The following is a 16,344-nucleotide window of genomic DNA, read 5'->3' on the forward strand; positions in this document are numbered from 1 at the left end:
AAAGGAAAATATCTTTCTTCACTGTAGGACTTGGTGATTAAGGGATTTTCTTAGGCCCCAAATAAAAATCATTTGAATATTTTGTATCGAAATATTTTTATTCAGGTATTACTTCAGTAGTCCAGAGAGATGAGGATATGTAGGATAGAAAGATGTATGAAGAAAAATTTTTTCTCCTCACCATTTTATTTACTAGATTTTTTTTTCAATAAACTACCAAAATAATGAAAATTTAATTGAGTAGAAAAACCATCCTGATTCCAGATGTCAGAAGTGCTAGAATAGAACTACCAATTTAAAAAAATTCAGCTTATCTCTGGCTCATCCTCCTGCAAAGAAGTCAGTGATTTATGCTCAGTTTTCTGTCAAATGTAAATAAGATTTGCATCTTGTTCAGTCAAACACATAACAACATTGATTTAGCACCCCACAGTGAGCTGAACAGTGAGTGAAATCCTTCACTGCAAATGATGACATCTAATCTCAGTGCCTCTGATGCCTCCTAGAAGCCATTTTCTTAATACCAAAGTGTTCCTTACTCCCAAGATGAACTTGACATATTGAGCATATGACTAAAAATAACCTGATATTTTTGTTAGTCCAAAATTTTTACTTCCAAGTGAGTATCGTTCTTTCCAAAGTATTCACCTTGGAAAATTAGATGCTAAATAGTACTTCCTCTTCCATTGTATTTGCTTGGAAACTGGAAACACAGTGTTCATTCCTATCCTGAGATTACACCAAGATCATTTGACATCAAGTCAGGAAGTTGCTGGCAGCTGCCTTTGTGGGGAGCATTGTAGCATAATGTGTAAAAACTTGTCCAGTCACTGTGTTGCTACCCCCGAAACTGATGTGACCTCTGGACAATTCTAGCAGCTGCAGATGTTTTTCCCTGGGAGACTGTTTCCAAAGAGGTTAACCGCTGGATTTAGAGATGTTAATAGATCAAGTAGCTCATGGCTGAACACTCCCCCTGCTTACACCTCCCTGGTCAGATGTATTTTGACTTAATGCTTTTATTCTTTCTTGGCGATGTGGAGCTGCAGCCACAGCAGCTTCATTTATCTTAATTTGTCAACTCCTACGAGGTCATTATTCTGTAAACTTAGTATAGTATCATAATCAATCAGGTAATTAAGATACTTTTTTGTTGTTGTAGATGATGAATTTAATAATGGAGATAATGGCTGCGCAGTCAGGGCCTGCTGCAGTGGGCACCGAGCGTAAAGCAAGCGCACCACAGCACGCGCCGAGACTGTGGACAAGAGCACAGTTAGTGTCCTGAGCCTAACGGCAGTGGGGAGCGTGATGAGAAGGCAAGTGAGTTGAAAAAGGATTTACAAATTGTGGGATGTGGGCCGTTCAGATCCTTTAGTCAAATTCCCTCATTCCACAGAGGAGTAATGAAGGCCCAAGGAGGTCAGTTTCCTAAAACAAATGGAAGAGCAGGATTCTGGTTCAGGATTAACGGACCCTTCATTAATGGACTTGATGCAGCCGCCTTTTATTTGTTTATGGGCTCTCTCCCTTTTCCAGGCTTCGAGCTACCTTCGATGTATATAGTTTGCCTTCCATGCTTTCTTGCCTAAACTCTCCTCTTGTTTTTTCCCTGTCTTTGCCAGGACTCTGTGCTAAAATTTCCCCTCACATTTCTTTCCTCTCAACTTGAAGTTCTTTTTTGTAAGAGGAGAATGTTCTGAAAGCCTCTGATCTAAGCTGGCATAAAATTGCTCTGGGTGAAGTGAAAAAGCTAAGAGGTATTTGCCTTCAAACCTTTAACAGCTGAAAACCCTGTCAGTAAAATTTCTAGCAATTCATTTTCCTTCTTTTCTTTTTTTTCCTTTTTTTGAGAAGTCTCCTTAAACCCTTGATAAGTAAAACTGTGTTAAAAAATATCACAAGGTAAGTAGTCAGCTCCTTTCTCCTCTCCTATCAAGAAGATTCCTTGTGCTGCTCGGAACATGGTTCTTTACCATCTGATGAGCATAATGTGTGGAGAAGACAACTGGAGGAAGCTGAACAAACAATTAATTTCCATACTGGGCCTGCACTCAGCTTGGAAGAAAAGGAAAGGTCAGAAGTCAAGAAGAGGGCAACCAGAAGGAGGAGATGAAGTAGTAAAAGGAAGAAAGTTTGGAGGAATTTTGAGGTACGGGCGAGAAGAGTGTTAACAGCTGTTGCTTGGAGCCCTAATTCAGGAAGTGGCGCATGTGGGCAAAGGGGATTTTAATAAGTTTTTTGTGTGAGTCATTAGATGGTTATTCCTTTTTTGTGTCTCCAAAGACTAAAGTATGGGCTTACTGCTTTTCACGTCTTCGTGGAATTGGGTATTGTTTGATTGAGTGCATCGCCGTGCCAAGGTGGGCCTCAAAGTTGGAGCAAGACCTCCTAGTTTCCTTTGGAAAATACATCTATCTATGTTGATGACCTCTCTCTTTCCCACAGTGCCGAGCCCAGTTTTTCACTATCTGCATTAATTGGACAAATGACTTTATGGCAAGAACCAAAAGTATGAGATGGTATTTAAGTTTAATTGAAGCTTATGAACAGCTGAGAAGAGGAAATGGTGACCTACATGCTAGGTGTTTTTTACTCTTCTCTGTTTTTGAAACATTATAAAGATTAACTGTAGCAAATGAAATCTATTGACTTGCTGACTGGTTAACAAATCTAGTCCCTGACCTATGAGATTAAATTTTCCAATAGCACTTTCAAGACACTGTCATTACTATCTTATCCCATAATATGGGTGAAGACAGGTCCTTAATGCACTTATTATACAACCTTAATAAGTATCTGGGGTAGCACTGGAGATATATAAAGGACACTTTTCACTCTTCTTGGCACCTCTTTTCCCACCATGACTCAAGCCCTTCATTATCTCCCGGTCTGGAGTGTGACACTAATCTTCATGACTGTTTGTTTCATTGCAGACTCTTTTTTCAATCACAATAAAAACAGAAGTGGCAGGATATTAGAGACAAAATGGATAGTGCTAAAAAAATTACAGTTTAACTTCTCATTTATCAATGTAATTGAAAGTTACTAGCAGGGTGTGTGGTGCCAGTGTTTCTATCAGGGAATGAGTAATCTATTTATGCAGCATAATTCATCCTTCTGAGCTTCTAATGAGGATTGCTTAATTCCGTTTTTAATCATACCTGACAAATCATCGTTGAAGTTGGCATTGGGCTTGTTCACAGGTGCCGTTTCCCTGCTAGGTTGACATAGCTTAGCTTCGTCTCCCTCTCCGCATGTTCCTTTTAGGCTTCACTTAATATAACAACAACAAAAAAAAGAGTACTGGTTTCCTTCAACACCAAAATGCCAAATGTCTCTGGTCCTTTTTTTTTTTTTTTGGAAAACTCAATGCCATTAGTAGCAGCTGTTTTTATTTGTTATTTTTTAATATTTCCAATATTTTTTATTGACATATAATTATCATACAAGTTTCAGGTGTACAACATAGTGATTTGACCTTCATATACATTATAAAATGACCATGCTGTCTGTATTTCATGTGCTATACATCCTGATGACTTATTTATTTTATAACTGGAAATTTGTACCTTTTGATCCCCTTCACCCATTTTACCTTCCCCACAAACTTCCTCTCCCCTGGCAGCCATCAGTCTGTTCTCTGCATCTATGAGTCTGATTTTGTTTTACTGTGTTTGTTCATTTCTTTTGCTTTTTAACTTCTACATGTAAGTTAAATTATATGGTGGTAGTTGTTCTGTGTTGGACATATCCAACACTTAGCATAATACCGTCTAGGTCTATCATGTTATTGCAGATGGCAAAATTTCATTCCTTTTTATGGCTGAGTAATATTCCATTATATCTATTTATACCACATCTTTTTTTTTTTTTTTAATCTATTCATCTATCAGTGCCTGGCATGGGTCATGTTGCTGTCTCTCCTGCCTGTCTTTATGGTTCTTTTATCTTTTTTTGTGGAGCAGGTGTTCAGGTAGTCCTTGGGTTCTTTCCCCCTCTCCGCCCCAGGTTCTTTTTAGAAGGAATTGTTCTATATGTAGCTGTATATTTGTTATGTCTGTAGGAAGAGGTGAATTCAGGATCTTTTTAAAAACTCCATTTTGGGGGCACCTGGGTGGCTCAGTGGGTTAAAACCTCTGCCTTCAGCTCAGGTCATGATCCCAGGGTCCTAGGATCGAGCCCTGCATGAGGCTCTGTGCTCAGCAGGGAGCCTCCTCTCCCTCCACCTCCATGCCTGCCTCTCTGCCTACTTGTGATCTCTGTCTGTCAAATAAATAAAATCTTAAAAAACAAAACAAAACAAAGCAAAGCAAAGCAAAACAAAACAAAAAACAAAACAAAAAACCTCCATTTTGACCTGTCGTCCAGCATTGGAAATTTTGAAGAAGACAGAAGCCATTATTTTTTTTTTTTACAAACAGATTTATCCTGTTTTACGTAGTATATGTGCTCCTTGAGCAGGGTCTTGCTCCAGATCTTGCTGTTATTCAGTAATATACTCCAGCCAGACAAAATCCTTCTACTGATGGGTGAGGGGGGAGGATGCTCCAGGTTAGACGCAAGCAGGAGCCCCAGAGCCTACAAGCCAACATTTGAAAAACAAAATCAGTCTTTTGCCATGAGAGAGAATACACAATAATGGGAGATTCATAACACAAAGAGAAATGGTGGTTTAATGTATGAATTGTAATATTGCAGTAATGAGTGTCAGGACCCGTAGTCTTCATCCGCTGACATGTGATATGGGAAAGATTTTAATCAGTTAGCTCCTTGCCCCAGAATGGGATTATGAACTCTAAAAAGAGCAAAGTTTCACTTTGAAGACTAGGTTCCATGCTGCTCTTCAGTATCCAAATTCCTTTAACACATATTATTTCACTTTTTCTTTACAATAATCTTTTGAAGTAGATAATGCACATAACAACATCCCATTTTATAGCTTACCAAACAGAATCAGAGAGGGTAATGTGTTTGTCCAAGGCCACATCACTGGAAGTAATGGACTGTGACCTCAAGCTCAGATATGTCGGCTCCAGCACTTGTGCCCTTTCCACTGGTGCCTGGCATCCTCTTCATGTTAGGGGAGCTCAGCCTCTGAAGAATTTCTGCTGTCCCTAATAGGATCTTCACGATGATCTGAGAAATAAGACTGCTTATTTAGGGCATCTGTAATTTTTTGGAAGAGTGTGTTAACAAGAACCCCCAAGGCTTTATTTGTAAGTTTTAAAAATTATTTTTATTAACATATAATGTATTATTTGCCCCAGGGGTGCAGATCTGTGAATCATCAGGCTTACACATTTCACAGCACTGACCATACCACATACCCTCCCCAATGTCCAACCACCTTCCATTTGCTCTTTATCAGGCCTCTCTTTCCTTATAGACTGTATCAAGTGCAGACACTTTTGAGTTGGGGGATCCTAAGTCCTAACAGTGGGTACCAGATATACTGCTCTAAAATCAGATGTTGATTCTTTGTAAGTATTATGGCAAATCCCCAGTCTCATTCATTTGCTGTAACTTATAGAAATAGTTAGCTGGGAGGAACCTAGGAGAGACACAGAGTAACAGTTATTTAATGCAAAATGCACTGAGGACCAATGAACTTGAGCATTTTCTGTAAGGGCAATAACTAATAACTACCAGATTCTTTCTTTAGATCATCTGAGTCAGGAATTTCTGCCTCTGTGAAGACATTTAAAGATTATTTACCAAAGTTTTATTCTAAGCATTACTGATGGTGGTTTGGAGCCAGAAGCTCTTCTAGGTGGACTTGCTCTCTAAGCATTGGAGGTTGAATATTGGAGCTAGTTGGGGATTAAGCCAGGTTTCAGCCTCATCTTCAGGATCTGGCATGGCTTTACCTATTAAGTAGCACTACGCAGAAAAACTTTGTTTTGTTTCATTTGGAAAAAGTTTCCTTCATTTTTATCAAATTGATAGGTTAGGTTTTGAAAACTCAGCCCCTCTCCTATCATTGTTCGACACCAGAGAAAATCCAGAGGCCGTGATATGCTGGTGAACAGCATATGCAGGAGGTAGGCTAGGCAAACCAAAGGTGGACAGTCTCAAAGTCTGGAGCAAAGGCCCCAGTGGTAAGCTGACTTTTCCTGATAATATCCTTCATTGCCATGAGTTGGGGAGAATGCTGAAACAGGGAGGAAGTGGTGAAGTGTTGAAATCAGAAGGGATTTAAAACAGCACACTAGTAAGAATTAAGAGAGCTGAGCATATGATCTTATCTACCTTATCTGTTCCAAATCCGGTGAAATTATAGACAGATCTTTTAACCCAGAAATGTTTTGGAAATCATGAAGTGCCACCAAGGAAGAACCCATTCTGAAGAATTTCTGGAGGAGTAAAAGCAGATGGGATCTGATTGGCAGAAAAAATAGAGTAGGAATAAATTTGCTCCATACAGGCACAGAGTTGCCAGTAGGGAAATTTTGCAGAAACTTCAAGCTTAGAGTTAAGTGTACAGCCCAAAAATGGGCAATAGTGCTATCATTATGTTAATTTCTTAGTGTGTACCTGATGCCTGTCCCCTTAATTCTCCATGCCTCCCTTTTATGGAGCTTTTAGCTTTATAATATGCCCTAGAATGAGGTGTTGAGAATGCCTCACCAGTTAATAGGTTTCATGTAGACATAGTTCTTATATTAGAGGATGAACAGAGAAGCAGGGTACACCCTGAGGTGGGACCTTTACAATAGACAGGTAAGAAAAAGGAAGTTTAGAAGTAAAATGCAGCGGTTTTTTACTTCTTTAGAGCTTTCCTTACTTTTTAAACTTAGGAGTTCTTAGCTTGCCTGTTTCCAACCAGCCATGCACAATAAGGGGAGTCTTTCAAGACCCTCAACCCATCCATTTATAGAGAACTTATAATTAGCACCCCAGCCCCTTCTACCCACTCCCTCCCCCACTGTGGAATACAGGAAAATGTCCGAACCACAGAACTCAAGTTGAGTCCTCACATTAATGAATCTAGATCTTCACTTGTATATAGGAATAGAAAATGATGATCCATCAGACATTTGAGATAAATTTTTTTATTATGTTGTATTAGTCACCACACAGTATATCATTAGTTTTTGTTGTAGTGTTCCAAGATTCATTGTTTACGTCTAACACCCGATGCTCCATGCAATATGTGCCCTCCTTAATACCCCTCACTGGGTCATCCCAACCTCCCCACAAAACCCTCATTTCTTTCTTGGCGTCCACAGTCTCTCATGGAGATAAATTAACAATATAGACAGGAGGAGGATCATATGAATAAATAGGACCAACTCAAGTAAAAACATAATTTTGGAAATAGATTATAACCTCACATAAAATTATTTTTTTTAGTAATTACAGAAATTAGGGATACTTTTAAATTCATAAACAAGACCAAGAAACTATGAAAAACAAGCAATGAGAAATCAAAAGCAATTTCTATTAAACAAATAATAGTACATGCAACAAAAACGATTAAGAAAAAGACTAAAATTTTGGGTAGCTATTGCTGAAGAATAAGTTATTGATCTGAAAGTTATATTTGAAATTTTAAGGCAAGACCAGAAAGATTGAAGGCAGTAAATAATAATTTATCAAAACAATAAATGATCTTGTAGCAGACTTACCTAGCCAAACTGTAAGTGTGAAGGTGAATATTCATTTTTGTAGAGGAGAAACTTCATTACTCACATATGCTCTATGGAATAAAAAGGTAATTTGGAGACATGGTCCTACAATATGAAAAGGGAATGGAAGAATGAAGAAGGTATTCATTACAAAGAAAAAAAAAACCCAAAACAATAGAAATTATGTATGATCCATAAAAAGTGAAAGAAGATGGAAATAAAATGAAGAAAAACTCTACTACTCAACATTATTCTCTCAAAGATTTCAGTGTCAAAGTTTTAATAATACAGTATCATATTTACTTCTCTGCATGTAAAAATGCAACAATAAATAGAAACACTTCACTGCCAAAATGATAGTGATGAAACTATGATAAAATTATAGGGTTAATGACATAGACAAATATTTAACAAATATTTGTTATTAAAAATAAAATATAATCTACTTACATTCTTTTTGCTGAACATACACCCAAACAAAATGACAGATCTATAGAAATACTGTGGGTTAGAGCAAAAATATAGTCTACATAACAGAAAGAAAACTATTATCAGTATTTAAAATACAGACTTCAGTTCTAATGTATTAAATGAGGAAGAGATATTTTATATTGAGAAAAAATAATCAGAAAGTTTTTAATCTTTATTAGCCTTTATGTTCTTGTCATCATTATATCAAGGGATATAAAGCAAAGTTTAGTCAGAGAAATAAACAAATACATGACCTTAATGGGAGACTGTAATATCACTGCCTTTGAAACTTAGGCATGAAACTTAGGGGATAATAAGGTAATCGTTTGAATAAATAGTTTGTAGAAACAGTTTGAAAAACACAATTCTTGCATTCTTTATAATAGGCACGTTATGTGTAACTTTGTACTGATAAACAGGAGGTACGCATTTTTTCTAAATATCCAGGAAACCTTTATAAAAATTGAGCAAGAGTGCCGGGTGGCTCAGTGAGTTAAGCCTCTGCCTTTGGCTCAGGTCATGATCTCAGGGTCCTGGGATCCAGTCCTGCATCGGGCTCTCTGCTCAGCAGGGATCCTGCTTCCCCTCTCTCTCTGCCTGTCCCTCTGCCTACTTATGATCTCTCTCATTCTGTCAAATAAATAAATGAAATCTTAAAAAAAAATGAGCATGTTATTACTTGCCACAAAGCTAATCTCTACTAATTCTACATAGGATAAATATATAAAACAAATTTTCTAACATAAGCCATAAAAATAGAAATGAAACAGGAGACTGTATTCAAAATAAATTTCTGAAGTTTTTTAAAAGTTATTTTAAAGTGCATTTATCTAAATGGATTAAAGAGAATGCTGAAATATAGTATTACATACTTTTCAGAAAATAACAAGGATAGAATCACATGTAAAAATCTAGTGAGTGCAGGGTACCTGAATGGCTCAGTCAGTTAAATGTCTGCCTTTGGCTCAGGTCATGATCCCAGAGTCCTGGGATTGAGGCCCAGGGTAGGTTGGACTCCCAGCTCATTGGGGGGCCCGCTTCTCCCTCTCCCTCTGCTGCTGTCTGCCCGCACCCACCCTCCCAGCTTGTGGTCTCTCTTTCTCCCTCAAATAAATAAGTAAAATCTTTAAAAAGGAAGATCAATCAAGTAGAAAGTGAAATATTAGGTATAAGGAATACGGTACAAATACAGTATAGATTTAAAACTTAGAGTAAATACTGTGTGTAACTTCTGCTGAAAAATTTGGAGATTGAGTCATGAGATTAAAAAATACAGATGTTTTATAAAATATTATATTCTAAATATAAGGAGAGGCAGAATACCCAAGTAAAGAAGAAAACTGAAAAGTCATAAAAAATCTCAACTTTAAAAAAGCATCAGGCCGAGGATTTTACAATAATTTTACCAGGTTTCGAAATACATTATTTAAAATGCTTCTGAGCATTAAATAAGTAGAAAGCTTCTATATTATTCTGGGTAATACAGTAACAAATACTGCAGCAACATCAGTGGTTTCACATAGAAAAGTTTACTTGACAATCAAATTAAATCTGATGAGGGCACATGTGGGACTTTCAGGGAGTCCTTCTTAGGTGTCCGATTAGTTGTCAGGGCTGCTCATATTTTGTGCCTGTGGTATTTTAGTTCCTTACTTCCATGTTCACTGAAAGACAGAAGAAGGGAAAACATGGTGAACTGGTGGGGATATAATGCCTTTCAAAGCTTCTATCTCATTCCAAGACTAGTACATATGTAAGCCCAAACTGTATAGGCATTCACATATGCAAAATAAAATAAGATGCAATAAACTGGAAGAAAGAAAAATTTAGATCAATCTCCCTTTTTAACAGAGATGCAACTATTCTAAGAAAAATCTTGACTGAACAAATTCAGCCCTGTAACAGAATTTATCACAGGAATGGGACAGTTTTTTTAGACTCAACTAATTATATATTGAGATAAATAAGATAAGCAGGGTGACACAGATTCAAATGTAGAAAAATGTGTTTCCCTGTATAGTAGAAATCTCATACACACACACACACACACACACACACACACAACCCTGAATGGAAAAACTATAAAACTTTAAGACTTTACAGTAAGATTAAATGAGTTCTCAATAAATGGTGAGAAGGTCCATGTTTCTGAATGTGAAGACTTTGTTTTGTAAAACATCCATTTGCCCAATGTATCTATAAAACATTTTCACTTTCCATTAGAATTCTAATGGATTTTATAATGGATTTAATAGAAGTGACAAACTTACTGCAAGCATATCTGGAAGAATGAATGCACCGAAGAAACAGCAATTTTGGGGGGGAAAACGAGGGGATCTTTTGATGCTGTAGTTAAAGCCAAAATTATTAAAACACAATGTTGATAGGGCCTGAATAAACATGTAATTTAAGAAGTAGAGTATTAACTCCAGACCATACATGAATTTAAATAAAAAGGATGTATTACAGATCAGTGGAAAAAGCATAGCCTGTGAAGTTTATCTGATGATCCATTTGTTTCACAATGTAGATAAAGCTAGAGTCTCCTTCCTTACCACATAAAAAATAGTTCTAAGGATATTAATAAACGCAATTATGAGAGTGATAGAAAAGTACTGATAAAAAAGTACTGATAGAAAAGTACATTTTTAACAAGCAAGACCTTCTTTAAAAAGACAAAAAACTGGGGCACCTGGGTGGTTCAGGGGGTTAAGCCTCTGCCTTCAGCTCAGGTCATGATCTCAGGGTCCTGGGATCGAGCCCTGCATTGGGCTCTCTGTTTGGCAGGAAGCCTGCTTCCATACTCTCTCTCTGCCTGCCTCTCTGCCTACTTGTGATTTCTCTCTGTCAAATAAATAAATAAAATCTTTAAAAAAAAAAAGACAAAAAACTCAAAAGCCATAGAGGAAAGGTTTTACAAATGTGACCATATAGAACTGGTGACAAAAACAAACAACAACAAAAAACCCTGCACACACAAAAACCCAAAACCCACCAAAAACCCCTTTCTAGTGTAAAAAAAAAATCCATATACTAAAGGCAACTGAAAAATCTAGGCCAAATTTCTGTAAATATTTAGCAAAGGATTAGTAAGCATACTGTATGAGAAACACCTTTAAATTAATGAGAAAGACAACCAGTAGAAAAACTGGAAAAGGATATGAACAGCAGTTTAGACAATAAGAAATAGAAATGGCCCAAAATAATTATTAAAAGAATCTCAATGTAATGAGTAATACAGTTGTAGTTTTTAATGGACAAAATGTAATGTGTGAAATTAGCAGGAGCGTGGGAAAATAGGCATTTTCATTCTCCCTTGGTGTTAAGGTTTTCTAATTTATAACATACTGTTGCAATTTTAATTGAGATTTTTATAAAAATTTGTTGAGTAAATTATGGAGAGCTTGTATCTTACAATACTGAGCATTTCTACCCAAGTACATGATAATCTCTCTTCAACTTTTTTGTTGTTGTTAAGATTTTATATGTTTATTTCACAGAGTGAGAACAGGATTGGGGGGGGTGGGGAGTGAGGGATGGCAGAGAGTGAGGGATGGCAGAGTGAGAGACAAGCAGACTTCCCACTGAGCAAGGAGCTTGATGCAGGAGGGCATGACCCCTAGACCCTGGGATCATGACCTGAGAACAAAGTAGACTCCTTACCGACTGAGCCACCCAGGCACACCTCTTTCTTCAATTTTTCCTCTTCATTACCCCCAGTTGATTTTTATAGTAGTTTACCTATGGGACAAGCACATTTCTTAAATATATTACTGTATGATACCCTCTAGTTCCATCCACATTGTCGCAAATGGCAAGATTTCATTTCTTTTGATGGCTGCATAGTATTCCATTATATATATATATACCCCATCTTCCTTATCCATTCATCTGTTGATGGACTAGAGGGTATCATGCTTAGTGAAATAAGTCAAGTGGAGAAGGACAACTATTATATGATCTCCCTGATATGAGGAAGTGGAGATTCAACATGGCGGGTTAAGGAGTTAGGAGAAGAATAAATGAAACAAGATGGGATTGGGAGGGAGTGACTCCCTCCCAAGTAAGTGACTCTTAATCTCACAAAACAAATTGAGGGTTGCTGGGGGAAGGGGGGTTGGGAGCAGGAGGGGTGGGGTTATGGACATTGGGGAGGGTATGTGCTGTGGTGAGTGCTGTGAAGTGTGTAGACCTGGTGATTCACAGACCTGTACCCCTGGGGAGACTGTTATATGCATTAAAATCTGGGACACGTAGATGTTCAGTGGGTTAAGCCTCTGCCTTTGGCTCAGGTCATGATCCCAGAGTCCTGGGATAGAGTCCTGCATCGGGCTCTCTGCTCAGCAAGGAGTCTGCTTCTCCTTCTCTCTCTGCCTGCCTCACTGCCTGCTTGTGATCTCTCTCTATCAAATAAATAAATAAAAATCTTTAAAATATTATGTGAGGTATATTTCTTTTTTGGTGGGCAAGGAGAAAGTAGATGGTGTCACAGAAGAACTGAGGAAAGACCTATGTTCTGTGCCTAGATTTTGAGTTCCAGAGAGAGCTGAAAAGAGGTATTACAATGGAGAGTTCATAAGAGTAGTGCTCTGAGGACACTGAGGACCAGGGAGAGTTCGAGTGTCCTGCTTTGACTTCAACACCCCCACTCCCACACGCACCTCACTTCAAACTTGTGAGAAATCCTGGAGTTCAGGGTGGGACAGTAAGATTTTCTCACAGGAAAACTAATGAACATAAAAGGTGCTAAATAAATAAATGACATGAAAATTTGGTTTGGATGCTTCAGTTAATGAATTTAAGGAAATAACTTAAAAATCAAAGCCATTTTTAATCTAAAGTACAGATTCCATTGTGATTTTTTTTTTTAAGATTTTTTTTTTTTTTATTTTGACAGAGAGAGAGAGATCACAAGTAGGCAGAGGCAGGCAGAGAGAGGAGGGGGAAGCAGGCTCCCCCCTGAGCAGAGAGCCCGATGTGGGGCTCGATCCCAGGACCCTGAGATCATGACCTGAGCCGAAGGCAGAGGCTTAACCCACTTAGCCACCCAGGTGCCCCTCCATTGTGATTTTTTTCCCCTTTAAGTATTAGTGTCCATATCTGTAAAGATAATTTCACCCCTTTGCACCTGGACTACTCTGTCATTTCATATTATGTTATGGAGGAGAAAAATGGGCTCAGAGAGTTGGAAACTTGCCCTGTAGTTCATAGTATTTTAAGGAAATAATCCAGTAGTGCTTCTAATATTTTGCTTAAATACCAATGTCTGCTACTATCCTATGAGAGATGCCAACATTACATACATTTGTCAACGATACTTCCTTTACTTCCTTGTATGCCATTAAGCTCAATTCAGCATTTGCTTTTTTTTTTTTTTTAAAGATTTTATTTATTATTTATTTACTTGACAGACAGAGATCACAAGTAGGAAAAGGCAGGCAGAGAGAGAGGAGAAAGGAGGCTCCCTGCTGAGCAGAGAGCCCAGTGCAGGGCTCCATCCCAGGACCTTGGGATCATGACCTGAGCCAAAGGCAGAGGCTTTAACCCACTGAGCCACCCAGGTGCCTCATAGCACATGCTTTCTTGCTGCTTATTATTTGCTACATCCAGATCTAAGAGAAATAGAAAAAGCTCTAAGATGTGGTCATCTTTAGTAAGCTGATATTCGAAGTAAGGAGATGAATCCATAAATGTAGGAAATTTTTAGGTACTTGTGCAAGCAAAGATGTGATAATCAATTGGATAGTGAATAATAATGGAGTTGATTACTGTACTGTCAGAAATTACAACTTGACACTATTAAGGCACTCTTGCAGCAGAAGCAACTGTATTTGCAGGAAGAAGTTAGGCAATTCTATTAAAGTAACCACTCAGTTATTGGTTTGAATTTTGCCTAAGTGCTGATCCAATTAAATATAGCCCTCAAAGTTTGACCTGTATTGGATTTTGATCAATACTTAGGAGTTTGTCCTTGCTCTCCTGTAAGTGACCTGCTGTGGCCTCCAGATTTTTGGCTTATGTCTTTTGTTACCTACCTGGCAAAGGTATAGAAGATAATACGATTCATAGTGAGAGCAATAGCTGCTATGTACTTAGCACATGTTATGTGCCTTGCTCTCTCTATGTGATTTATATTATGGTTATCCTGACAAGCAAATATTATTTGTATTTTACAAATGAGGAAAAACCGTCATCTTAAACGTGGGGGTCAAGGTGTTAAGCAAATTTCTCTAGGACACAGGGCAAAGTGAATCCGAAATAGGATTCATACTTGACTGTGTTGAGTTTTAAAGCCTGCAGACTTGCACTGTATCTGGTGGAACTTGAAAGATGGAGACGTTACTGTTGTCTGAGGGTGACTAAAAAGAATTCATGAAAGAAGTGTCATTGCTGTCAGCCTTTCAATGAAGAGTAGCATTTTGACAGGTGAGGTGGACTGGATTGCAGGTGGAGGGAATATAATTGGCAACTAACTATATGATGTTAGGAGTATATGGGAGAAACGATGTGCACTTCAGTCATTCTGGGGACAGTAGAGTGAGGTCAGCTAGCTTTGTGTAGATGTGTGGTAGAAATTCTTTGCAGTCCTCTTGCTTTTTTAATTTTGTGAACGATGGGAAGTTGTTGAAAGTTTTGAGCAATGAATCACACGGCAGTATGAGGATTACTTTCTAAATTTTGTTTGAGGAAGTCAATTGGAGATTTTGCTTTCCTGGCATTAATTAGAGATCTTAAAAAATAATTGGAAACATTGTTTGGAAACATTGAAAGCAAACTCCTATTGAAGATTAGCTGGGGGTATTTGGAGGGTTTCATTTCAAAAGGGAAACACCTTGGAGCCACTGAAGTAGTCTCCCTCAAAGAAAATGAAAGCACCTTGAAGCTTCTGAGATGGGCCTCAGGTGCACAGTTGTAGATCTGGAAATGGGCACAATTTGTACTTTGGTTTAGAGTGCCCAAATACAGAAGTAGCTGGGGAATAAACAAGGGAAGGAAGTTAAGGTTTCAGGTCTATATGGTGGCAGCTGCTAAACTCACACTAATCTCATGATCTGAGATAAGGGTATGACCTGGGAGGTAGGCAAGCATAAAAATGTTTGTTGAATGGTCAGAGCACGTAGCTCTGTTAGTTCTCTTTGCTCACAATTGTGTCCTTGGGTGATAGCTGGAACTGTCTTCAAAAGCAGCCTGCTGAGTAAGCTGCTGTGTCTGTTGTTAGCTCTCACTTGATGGCCTTTAGACATTTTCCTTTCTCCCCACTTACTGCTAGAGGTTGCCCCAGCAAGCAGGAATGGCTGTTAAACTGAAATATTATCATTGCACTCTAGTGATTAGAGAGTTTTCCATTAAGTTGCCCTTCACTACTGCTATGACTCTGTAGTGTTCTTATAACCAAGTCCTTTGAGAATCCCCTTTGGAACTACATTTTCATGGTATTAGGGGAAATGTGTAAGTCTAGTAACAATAAGCCATTTATTCTTAAAAAAATGCCAACCAATTGGGGATGGTTTTATGCAACTTTTATTTTCTACTGGTAGAGGAAGATTTCTGCTCTTAATTCCTTCTGCTCTTGAGCATAAATAAAACTGGCATTTATTGTCTGGTTGAAAGAATTGTTAGGTAAGCAACTAGAGGTTCATGAGTGGAGGTCAGAAGGTAAAAGAGGGGTAGAGATAGATTGGATCCTCATCAAACTGCCACGTAAAAGTTGATAGGTTTGCAGGACACATAGATTATAATGTGCACTGCACAACTGGCCAACGTACGCAGGAGCTGTGTGCCAAAAGAGGCATAGTTCCATTCATGACCACTTAGTGAGGAAGAGACTATTGAGAAAGCACTCTGGGAAATGCTCAAACTTTAGGGGGTAAAAGGGAAAGGAAGGTAAGCCAGCAAAGGAAAGAGGGAGAAGTCAGAGAGGCACAGCTGGTCCTGACTAGTACAGTAATCATGGCCCATGTCTCCTCTCCGTGATGTCCAAAACTGTCTTCATGTCCTAACGTATCTTCCCAATGTAAAGTCAGTCCCTCCGTCTCTTTCTCTGTGTGTCTCTCTCACACATACATATCGGTATTTGCCACTCTTGTTAGTTTCATTGTCATTTCAAACCAGTTTATCAAAATTAATGATCTTTGACAAGTCACTGTTTATCCACACAAGTGGTTATTCCCACTTAAATTAAACTTAGTTAGGAAACTGTTCTCTTTCCTGTTTTGTGTAGAACACTGATTTTTAAAGTCTG

The sequence above is a fragment of the Neovison vison genome, chromosome 6 (genome assembly GCF_020171115.1).
Source record: "Neovison vison isolate M4711 chromosome 6, ASM_NN_V1, whole genome shotgun sequence".
Classification (NCBI taxonomy): domain Eukaryota; kingdom Metazoa; phylum Chordata; class Mammalia; order Carnivora; family Mustelidae; genus Neogale; species Neogale vison.